The sequence below is a fragment of the Lepus europaeus genome, chromosome 6 (assembly GCF_033115175.1).
Source record: "Lepus europaeus isolate LE1 chromosome 6, mLepTim1.pri, whole genome shotgun sequence".
NCBI classification, from domain to species: domain Eukaryota; kingdom Metazoa; phylum Chordata; class Mammalia; order Lagomorpha; family Leporidae; genus Lepus; species Lepus europaeus.
This window is the reverse complement of record NC_084832.1, coordinates 123289214-123301458: the sequence shown is the minus strand read 5'-3', so window position 1 is coordinate 123301458 and position 12245 is coordinate 123289214.

The following is a 12245-nucleotide window of genomic DNA, read 5'->3' as shown; positions in this document are numbered from 1 at the left end:
GGAACTGGACCAAAAGTAGAGCAGCCAGGACTAGAACCAGCGCCCATAAGGGATGCTGGCACTACAGGTGGAGCATTAACCCGCTACATCACAATGCCAGCATCCCCACACAGAATCTCATACTAATTATCATCATCATCAGGGCCCATCCAATCTGCCCATGGCTACATCCCCAAACATGTCATGTGTCTACCCTCCCACCCCGCACCAAGGCTCAGCAGGCTGTATAGAAGGTAGTCAAGAAAACATAAAGTGAAGAACCAAGGAGCGAGATCCAGAGAAAAGGAACTGTCAGTCACACCCAGCAACTACCCAGGTGTGGAAGAGTTTAACTCAACACAAGAGGGGGCAGGGGTTCAGCCTAATGGTTAAGACGCTGCCTGGTAGGGCCCGCATTGGGCAAAGTGGGTTATGCTGCCCCCTGTGATGCTGGCATCCCATCCTGGAACACTGGCTCAAGTCCTGGCTGCTGGCTTTTGATCCAGCTCCCTGCTAAGGCACCTGGTTAAGTAGCAGAAGCTGCCCAAATGCTTGGGCTCTTGCCAGCCAGGCAGAGTTCCAGGCTCCTGGCTTCAGCCTGGCTGAGCCCTGCCTATTGCAGCCATTTGAGGAGTAAACCAGGGGACGGAAGATCGATCAATCAATCAATCAATCAATCTCTCTCAAGACTGCCTGTGATGCCAACATCCCATAGCTGAGAGCTAAGTTTTAATCCTGGTTCCACTCTCAATTCTAGCTTTCAGCTAATGCACACCACGGGAGGCAGCGTTAACAGCTCAAGGACTTGGGTCCTTGCAACCCACATGGGAAACGTAGGTTGAGTTTGTAGTTCCTGGATTTGACCCCAGCCCAGTCTCAACCAAGCCCTGGCCATTGTGGGCATATGGGGAACAAACGTGTGTGCCTCTCTCGGACTCTGCCAATAAACTAATTAATTAAATAATAGCACACAGACACTCACAAGAAGTTAGTGCTGCCACGAACGTTGGTACAAATCAAACTGAAGAAATATTTTCAAGTTATTTCAGTTTTTAACACCTTACTGATGCTATCAAGAAAATGTACAACCAAAGCCAACAGCATGAAACCAAAAGTATAAGAAACAAGAAGCTGAAAACAAGAAAGATCAAAGTGTTAATGCCAGTCAGATTCTGTGAACTTGGAAGTTATAAAATGGGTAGCTTGTAAATTTCCACTATGGCAAAAAAATAGTAAGTGGATTTTTTCTTTTTAACAGAACTCCAAATGGGACAGGGACAAATTTACTAAGCTAACTGCCTGACACACACAGGAAGTCATTTAGGTGCAAACCTAACAGATGATGTGGGTGAAGGAGCAAGAGCTCAGGCAACTTCTGCGGCCATCTGTCCTCTCGGGCTGCGGAGACAGCTGCACGGAGAGGCTCCTCGGGACAGAAGGCCCGGGGACTCCCTCCTCCCACACCCAGCCTCCTGCTCTCTCGCAGTCCTGTCCGCAGCGCCCCCGGAGTCCACCTCCCACCGCCGGTGCCTCCTCAATGGCGGTCAGTCTCTAGTTTGAGAAGAGCCGTCCGAGGAAGGGACCATTCCTCTACACATCACAGGACATCAGGCAATCGCTACTAAAAATAGTCACGGTTAGGATCCAGGAAGACAGAAATGCATTCACACTTCCCTGCCACGCACAAGTCCTGACGCAACCAAAAGCTACGGAGAATGATTCTTTGGTGAGGAATTTTAAAGTGTAATTTCTCCAAAACGGACTCCAGTCAAAGCACCTAAACTTGCACAGAAAGCAACAGAAGCTCTTCCTAAAAGCCTTTTAATTTCTCTTCACCTCCTTCCAGGTCTGGAAACCTCTTCAAGAGTAAGCAATCACTTTTGAACAACTCAATCATTTCTTTAAAAATGGCCTATTTGTTTGAAAGGCAGAGTGACATAGAGTCAGAGAGGTCTTCCACTCACTGGTTCACTCCCCAAATGGCTACAATGGCCAGAGCCAGGCCAAGCTAAAGCCAGGAGCCTGGAACCCCATCCTGGCCTCCTACAAGAGTGGCAAAGGTCCACGTACTTTGGCTATTACCTGCTGCTTCCCCAGATGCATTAGCAGGGAGTTAGATCGGGAGCCGAGCAGTCAGGACAGAACCGGCTCTTCCATACAGGGTACAGGAGTTGTAAGCAGCAGCTTAACCCACTGCACCACCACGCCAGCCCCCAGAAATCATCATCTTGAGCCCAACGTCTTTTGAGTACCATCAAGCAGCAGCAAGTGCATGGCAGCAAATCAACGACAGTGACAGGTTTCATTGTCGACACCCCCGCCAAGAGTCAGGGTGGAGTCTCTCTTTACCTTCTTGACCCTGTGCTGGGCTTCAGACCGCTTTGCCCAACAGAAGGGAACAGAAATTCTCGTGTGCCAGCTCTGAGCTCAGTCTCAGAAAGTCTGGGCAGCTTCTGCTTCCTACGTTTGGAGCCCAGCTGGCCTGGGAGAAGGTCCACGTAGCCATACGCAGCAGAGAGGCCCACGTGGAGGAGAAGGCGGCCCAGCAAGCTCCCCCATGGCAGCAGCTACTCGCCGGCATGGAAGGGGACATCGGTCTATGATAGCTAAGTCCTACGCAGAAGCACACACAGCCAGGGGCCACCATTCCTCATTGCTCACCCAGGACTAGCCAAGTTGCAAAATCAAGAGCCAGAAAACATGGTGTATGAGGCCATTACCTGTGCGGGTGGTGTGTTATGTAGCAACAGGTGTCCTGAACAGCACACGGCACCAAAGTGGGGGCTCTGGTTTAACAAAAAGACTGAAGTAAAGAATGACTTTCCACCCAGGTGTTCAAGATGGATGGGTCTAGAGGCGATTGTTAGGGAAAACAGGAAAAACTAGACAGAAATATTATCTGAGGCTGAAGGAATGAGGACTGCAGGCTAACAGGCAAACTCCCGCAGAGCAGCAATGTGGGAGACAGGCAGGGCGCTCTGTGGACACACAGGCTCCGGGGAGAGCGCCCCAAGCAGCCACCGGGCAGGTTTAGCCGCACATCCCAAAATGCAGGAGTTATGACATGAACCGGAAAAGAAACTGATTCCCTGTCAAGCCTCTGAATTCTTCAGAGGCAATAGAAAGGAGCTGGGTTCCAGACAGAACTATTCCTCATTTCAGCAAATTAGCAAAAGACGTTCCAAGTAAGAGATGGCCTTGGGGCACAGAGCCAGTCCGGGGCTGTGAGTCAACTGTGGTCCCAGGGATGTGCGGGTGAGACTCTCTGTGGGCCCCAGGAGCACTCCAGGGGCTACTGGGATTCTGAGACGTGAGGTCTCCAGACTTCATGGGGCCCAGCTCTGCGGTCAGGGGACAGAGTGGTGCTGTGCAGAGACCTGGCCTGCAACCCAGAACCACCCAGAAAGCACCAGAGAGAGTGAAGGGCGGGCACGAGACACAAGAGAGCAACTAGGGTTGGTGCCGCGGCTCAACAGGTTAATCCTCCGGGTGTGGCGCTGGCACTCCGGGTTCTAGCCCTCGTCAGGGCGCCGGATTCTGTCCCAGATGCCCCTCTTCCAGGCCAGCTCTCTGCTGTGGCCCGGGAGTGCAGTGGAGGATGGCCCAAGTGCTTGGGCCCCTGCACCCGCATGGGAGACCAGGAGAAGCACCTGGCTCCTGGCTTTGGATCGGCGCAGTGTGCAGGCCATAGCAGCCATTTGGGGGGTGAACCAATGGAAGGAAGACCTTTCTCTCTATCTCTGTCACTGTCTAACTCTGCCTGTCAAAAAAAAAAAAAAAGAGAGAGAGAGAGCAACTAGGATGCCCAGGGTGCCGAGGTCTTGTCTCAGAGAGACCTGCAAGAGTGTTTCACATCCACAGTGAGTCCCCAGAGGGAGCCGTGGGAAAACCCACTCAGAGGGTTTAACTCAGTAAGTTTTCAAATGTGTGACAATTTCAGTGACGTAAGAGTTATCTCAAAGTGACTGTAACTGGTTGACTTACCACTCCCTCTAAGCCTGTAAGGCTGTGCCAACTACAGGACGATGGGACATCACGGTTCAAGGACACCCACTGCTGGCAATGCTGCTGGCCTGCACAGCAGAGGTAAGGGGCCTCACTTGGACTCAAGGAGGCGACACCTCGGGCTCAGGCACAGCTGGTGGAGGGTTGGCTACCCTGCAGTAAGCAGCCCAGACCCAGCTCGCTGCGGCGCACAGACCCTGCTCAGGGCACACCAGCGACTCACGGAGCACCTGGGATCAACGTCACAACACTGACACAAAGCAGGTACAGCTTCCGCATCTCTGTGATTAATGGGGGTTGAATCTCCCTTCTCCAAAGTGCTTGGGACCCCAAGGGGTTCAGATGTCAGCTTTAGGACCCTGGAATACTTCCACAGACTTTAGCAGTCAAGCAGCTGTAGTGTAAACGCCAAAATCCAAAATTTTTGAGTATCGTATAGGTAACGAAAAAGTTTCACAGATTGGAACACTGTACATTTTAAATGTTTGTATTAAAAATATTAAAGCTTCCATGACAAATATTAAGAATTTCCATTTTCAGGAGGCCGGCTCTGTGGCACAGCAAGTAAAGCCACTACCTGCCGTGTCACCATCTCATATGGGTGCCTGTTGGAGTCCTGGCTGCTCCACTTCCCATCCAGCTCTCTGCTATGGCCTGGGAAAACAGGCCCAAGTCCTTGAGCCCCTGCACCCGCGTGGGAGACCCGGAGGAAGCTCCTGGCTCCTGGCTTCAGATCAGCCCAGCTCCAGCCATTACAGCCATCTGGGGAGTGAACCAGTGGATGGAAGACCGCTCTTTCTCTCTCCCTCTGCTTTTCTCTCTGAGTAACACTTTGAAATAATAAATCTTTTAAAAAAAAAAAGTTTCCATTTTCAGCACTGAAGAATGAGTGGATACAGAGACAAAGGTGGAGGACTGGCCACAGATGGGCAATGGCCACCTTGGCTGGCAGTCCTGGGAGTGGACAAACCTGAACAATGGCCCTGTGTGTACTCCCAATAACAGAGGGGCGTCAGCAAAGGGTACACGAAACCACCAACCCAGGCTGATGGCGAGGGGATCAGGAGCCGAGGTCATTGAAATCTGTCACTAACACCAACTTGGACCATCACGAGGTCCACCGAGAACCTGCTGTCCATCTGCCCGCTCCTTTGGACTCAAGGGGCCCTCACGTGAGCCAGTCACCCCTCTCTGTGGATCCGTCCAGGTATGGCCAAGACAGCAGAAGGACAGCAGGGAAGCTTCCTCATCTCTGCAGCAGGCACACTCAGGGCAGCTCCCTCACCCGGCCGTGGAAGCACAAGTCAGCTCTTAGAAAAGATCCGCTCTCGATGCTCCACAAGAAATGCATCTGCTCCACAGAGACCTTCAGGGCGGGTGTGCCGTCACTGGGTAAGCCGCTGCCTCGCACGGCTGCTTCCCACAGGGTCGGGCTGCAACCGAGTCTTGCCTCCACTTTCAATCCAGCTTCCTGCGAACGCCCTTGGGAGGCCGTGAATGATGGCTCAGCACATGGGCCCCTGCCACTCTTGCGGGAGAGCTAGAAGGAGTTCCTGACTCCTGACTGCAGCTTGGCCCAACTCTCACTGCTGTAGGCACTTAGGGAGTGAACCGCTGGACGCACAATCCTATCTCCCCTTTGTCATTCCTTCCTTCAGATATATACACATACATAAAACTCATTAAGCTCAGTGGTTTAAAATAACAAAGATAAACATTTTTAAAGAAAAATGTTTTCAAACAAGACTATCAACCCATACACCTATTAAAAAGGAACTGGCTTGGGGCCCCCCCGTGCTGTGGTGTAGTAGGTAAAGCTGCTGCCTGCAGTGCCAGCATCCCATATGGGAGCTGGTTGGAGTCCCGGCTGCTCCACTTCCAATCCAGCTCTCTGCTGTGGCATGGGAAAGCAGTGGAAGATGGCCCCAGTCCTTGGGCTCCTGCACCCATGTGGGAGACCCAGAAGAAGCTCCTGGCTCCCAGCTCGGCCCAGCTCCGACTATGGAGGCCATTTGGGGTGTGAGCCAGCAGATGGAACATCTCTCTCTCTGTCTCTGTAACTCTGCCTTTCAAACAAATAAATAAATCTTAAAAAAAAAAAAAAAAAGAGGAACTGGCTTACACAAACTGTAGTACAGCTACAGAGAAACACTGTTCTGTCTTTAAAATAAAGGGAGCAGGGCCGGCGCCGCGGCTCAACAGGTTAATCCTCCGCCTTGCGGCGCCGGCACACCGGGTTCTAGTCCCAGTCGGGGCGCCAGATTCTGTCCCGGATGCCCCTCTTCCAGGCCAGCTCTCTGCTGTAGCCCAGGAGTGTAGTGGAGGATGGCCCAAGTGCTTGGGCCCTGCACCCCATGGGAGACCAGGAGAAGCGCCTGGCTCCTGCCTTTGGATCAGTGTGGTGCGCCGGCTGCAGCGCGCTGGCCGCAGCGGCCATTGGAGGGGGAAACAACGGCGAAGGAAGACCTTTCTCTCTGTCTCTCTCTCACTGTCCACTCTGCCTGTCAAAAAATAAATAAATAAATAAATAAATAAAAAATAAAGGGACAGGTTAGAAAGGTTGATGCAAACATTTTCTCAGATATATGAAAACTCAAGTTGAAAAAAGCAGCACAACTCTTTGCATTATACAGAGAACATCAGGGAGATGGATACCACGTGAGTGAGACCGTCACCCGCTACATGATACATGCAAGTGTATACAACTTTCGCAATCACAAAAGCATTCGGGTACAGGCCCCCGGGGCCCCCGCGGAACACGGCACGCAGCTACCTGATCCTGCTCCAGGTCGCCTCCGCCCCTCTCCCCTACCGCACGGCGGCTCGAGTCTGTTTTTAGAACAGCATCAGAAGCCGCCACGTGAGCTGTTCCCTGCATCGCGCAGCTATTTATACTTAATGAACATTTTGCCATACGAGATCACCGGGGAAGAAAACACCACCTCCTTCTGCAAGTTAGCCTGAAAAAGGCTCCTCTGGAACACGACCAAAATCCAAGTCATAAAAAAGCACTCCGCTCTTCAAGGTGCTCAATGGCATTCTGTAGCAGGCACTTACTGCCACTCTGACCCTTTTTTTAAAATTTTTTTTCTATTTATTTATTTGACAGGTAGAGTTATAGACAGTGAGAGAGAGACAGAGAGAAAGGTCTTCCTTCTGTTGGCTCACCCCCCAAATGGCCGCAACAGCTGGCACTGCACCAATCCAAAGCCAGGAGCCAGGTGCTTCCTCCTGGTCTCCCACATGGCTGCAGGGGCCCAAGCACTTCGCCCATCCTCCACTGCCCTCCAGGGCCACAGCAGAGAGCTGGCCTGGAAGAGGAACAACCGGGACTAGAACTCGGTGCCATATGGGATGCCAACGCTGCAGGCAGAGGATTAACCCAGTGAGCCATGGCATCGGCCAACCACTCTGATCTTAAAGTTAGTTCATTTCACTTCATAGTCCCCCAAGGAACAGAACTTGCTTCTATTCCCGAGCGCCGAGCATGTGGGCCTAGTGGTTAAGACACGTGCACCCCACACAGAGGGCCTGGGGCTGACCTCCAGCTCCGTATTCCAGCTTCTAGACAATGCACACCCCGGGCGGCCGCAGTGATGGCTCAAGTGGCTGGACACCTGTCACCCATGTGGGAGACATGGGTGGGCTCCTGGCTCACCCCTGGCTGTAGAGGCAATCCAGGGACTGAATCAGCGGATGGGAGCGTGTGCGCACACACACACAAGCACACCCACACTCTTTCAATAAGTAGAGAAACATGACATTTAAAAAAAATGTTGATACCAAATACAGCATCATATGTGGCATTTTTCATACAGCAGGCAAACACTGATGAAAAACTCCGAAGTGGTAAGCCAGAGAAAACAGAACACATGTAGAAAGAGAGGAAGATTTCACTGAAATCCACTGTGAGGCACCCATGAGAAAACCGTCTGTCATCGCCTCTCCACGGACGAGCCTCGCCCAGGGTTTATCTGAGACAGCATCGTCCAAACTCCACTTCCACGTGAACTTCAGTCCCGTGTTGGCCTCTCCCGACTTCAGCTGACCGGTTAGAGCCACATCTGACGAGTCACTGGCAGGCAGAGGCGGGAATTGTCCACGGGCTGGGTGCACGGTCCACGCCCAAAGGCCCCCAGGTGGCACTTTGCTACAGATGTGCGGGCCACGTCCCAGAACTGCACAGGACACAGTAACCTGCGGTCCAGGCACCGAGAGACGAGAGCGTCGCTGTGCCCGCATCACAGCCGTCCTCCTGACAGGTGACCTTCACAGTCACACGCCCTCTGGCCTCTCTCTTCACTCCCCACAACCCTCAGTTCCCTGCACTTGGGGCTGCTTCTGGTAAAGTGCTGTCTATTATACCGGCTTGCTTCCAGCGGTTCCACAGAGTTCTACCTTGGGCAATAGGGTTTAGCTGCAGAGTCTGGGCAGAGGCGTGGGAGGGCTGGCGGCCTCCGCCGTCCGGGTTAATTCTTTGTGTCAGGTTTAGAGGGTGTTCGGGAGGAATTCCAGCCAGGAACTCCGCATACAGCACTCAGGGCCTCAGGCCAAGAGCTGCAGGCCTGCCCAGAACAGGAGCAGCGGCCTCCTGGGTGCGCCGGGCATCTTTGGCAACCACCTTTGCTCCTTTTTCTTCCTTTTTTTAAAATTTCACCCTTGGACATGGACTGCACCATCGGCGCCCCCTGGTGTGATCTGGCCAGACCACCTTGCAGATCCAGCCCCCAGTCAGATGAGCCAACTCCTTACAGTCAATCTACACACACACTCACATATACACACACACATTCTCTCACACATATACATACACACGTATAGTCACACATATACACATTCTCACATACACATACATATGCATACACATGTACAGCCTCACACATACACATTTTCACACACAATCTCTTACATACACATACATACACATATTCTCTCACATACATATATATACATACACAATCACACACACACATTCTCTCACACATACATATATAATGTATACTCTTTCACACATATATACACACAATCACACACATATACAACGTACACTCACACATTCTCTCACACACATTTTCATACACACACATACATATACAATGTACACTCACACACACATTCTCTCACACACACACATACACATATGCAGTCTCTCTCACACACACACATAAACACATGTAGTGTCTCTCACACACACACACACTCACACATGCAGTCTCTCTCTCACACACACACATACACACATATGCAGTCTCTCTCACACACACACACTCACACACATGCAGTCTCTCTCTCACACACACACACTCACACACATGCAGTCTCTCACACACACACACACTCACACATGCAGTCTCTCTCACACACACATACACACATGCAGTCTCACACACACACACTCACACACATGCAGTCTCTCACACACACACACATGCAGTCTCTCACACACACATACACTCACACACATGCAGTGTCTCTCACACACACACACACACATGCAGTCTCTCACACACACACTCACACACATGCAGTCTCTCTCACACACACACACACTCACACACATGCAGTCTCTCTATCACACACACATACACACATGCAGTCTCTCTCTCACACACACACACACTCTTAGTCTCTGTCTCTCTGTACAGCTCACATAGGGGGTCACCCTTGGAAGTCAGAGTGAGGCTCCGTGCAGTCAGTACCCACACAGGAAGCGTCACTCCAGGAGGGACAAGTGGCCTCCCCTGACCAGGGCGAGCCTCACCTTTCTCCCTGTCACAGTGCCCTCGAGCAAGCCGTGCTGTGGCGCTGTGAGGGGCTGAGGGACCGCCTGGAGCCCACAGCACTCGGGGCACCTGGAAATCCCTCCACTCTCTGCACTGCTGGCAGAACTGAGTCCTGAAGGCAGTTCTGTTCTCCTCTTTTACTCCTTCAAAATCATTTAGTTTAATTTTAATTTGAAAAGGGGAGAGAGAGAGGGAAGGAGGGAGGGAGAAGCAGCGAGGAGAGGCAGACACAGACAGAGCTCTCCCTCGGATGGCAGCCAGGAGACAACCCTGGTGTCCCTTGGATGACAGGCACCCAACTACCTGCATGGCCACTGTCGCCCTCTGGGGTTTGCATCAGCAGCAAGCCCAGGGAGGAGCAGGGCGCGGAACCCAGCCTTCCACGTCCGACCCCCGATCCATCCTCACTCCTCCGCCACCTCCTTACCTTCCAATCATCATAGCATACGAATGCCCTGCTTGTCCATTTCCTATAGCCTCTTACAGGATCAAGACTTTTACAGTACTCTCCGAACCTCTGACCAATACAGTTTACGTATGCAGGCTCACTGGGACCCATGTGAACAAGAGCTTAGCGACACCTGAGAGACCTGGGTGCGAAAGGAAATCGAAACCAAAGCAACACTTCCATCTGTGGAGTTGCCTATTGTTGGCTGTGAGAAGTGAGTGTCTCCTTAGTGCAGAAATTAACTGAATTTATCGCACATGGGGTCGCTTAACAAAACACAATGCAGCAGTGTTTGCCAGGCTACGCTCTTAGCCCAAGTGGCCAGGACACCACGTGGTGCTATTCCTCTGCCATTCTGGGAGGTGGGTCTTCACCCTCAGCACCTGGTGGCTCATCCCAGGAGAACGAACACTTCTGCAAGGTGGGTGGTGGTCAGCGGCCCGAGCACCCACCTCAGTTCCCTCCCCCTCCCTGCTCCCACTCCAGTGCTGCCAACAAGGACTCCACCTGCTTCCCAGGTGTTCAGAACAAAAACAGCGAAGACAACAGATCCAAAAACAGGGCCACAGCCACAAAGCCCCCGGGCTTGCTGCACAGAGAACTCAGATATTGGTGGGAATATATCCACATTCCTCCAAAGGAAGACACCGTAGATATGTCAATATACTCAAACTATTTTTTCTGGCTTCAGAGTTGGTATTTTATTTACTTTTTATTTCATTGGGGCTGGGGTGAGGGTGCTGAAAGACAGAATTCCAATCCACTGGTTTACTGCCCCAAATGCCCACAACGACCAGGACTGGACCAGGGTGAGGCCAGGAGCCAGGCACCTGATCCAGGTTTCCCAAGCGGGTGACAGCAACCCAACTACTTGAGCTCGCACCTGCTGCTCCCCAGCACGTGCATCAGCAGGAAGCTGGAACTGGGAGCAGAGCCAGGACCTGACCCAAGCACTCCGATACAGGATCCCAACCAGTGGCTTAGTTGGCAGGCCAAATGCCCACCCCAAGAGTCAGTATTTTAATCTGTAATAATGTGACATTCTTAATTACACAGTGAAAAAGTTCTCACTTCCAGACTTTCAGCTTGAAGACACACCTAGGTTGTAGCTTGACTCCTCTCCAGTAGCTGGTGACTTAGAACCGGCTACCGTGGGTTTCGCTGGCTGGTTCTCATGGTGGTGGCAGCTCTGCAGCCAGAGGCAGTTCCATCTTTTCTGCCACAGGCTCTCTCGGAGGAGCAAACCAGACCACGCCTGCAAGTTCTGCCCAAGGAGCACATGGCCAACCCCAGCCGCCCTCCCCAGCCACCTCTGTTCCGAGAGCAGCCAGACTTCCACGTGGGACTTCACACTTGGATTTCTAAAATCACCTAAGAATATTCTGTATGTGATGTGAGTTAACACAGCCTACTGATCCAAGAACTGCAAGAAATGAGGTGAAAACCTCCCCACAAGAGAAACACAGGGTGAGGAAAAGTTTTAGCAGAAATGTGATTTGTGACTCTCAGTCCTTACGCTGCGTTTTCTCTGTTCCCATCAGCCACCGTGCAAGTGCGTGTGGAGTGTGCTGATGACAATGTTGATCCCTTAAAGGATCTTTGAAGAGAAACAAGGGGGCTGGTGCTGTGGCACAGTGGGTTAAAGCCCCGGTCTGTAGTGCCGGCATCCCATATGGGCGCCAGTTCGTATCCTGGATGCTCCACTTCCCATCCAGCTCTCTGGTATGGCCTGGGAAAGCAATAGGAGATGGGCCCTTGCATCTGTGTGGCGACCTGGAAGAAGCTCCTGGCTCCAGATCAGCATAGCTAAAGCAAGTGCAGCCATTTGGAGAGTGAACCAGCAGATGGAAGACCTCTCTCTCAAGTCTCTCTCTCTCTGTGTAACTCTGTCTTTCAAATAAATAAAATTCATCGAGAGAGAGTGAGTGAGCAAGCGCAAGAAACAAGACGGTGTGAGACTGAACCTTATGTATTTCCAGTAAGGTAGCTTCTCATTTTGAACTTGGCCCTTGGATGCTGGCAACTTGCAA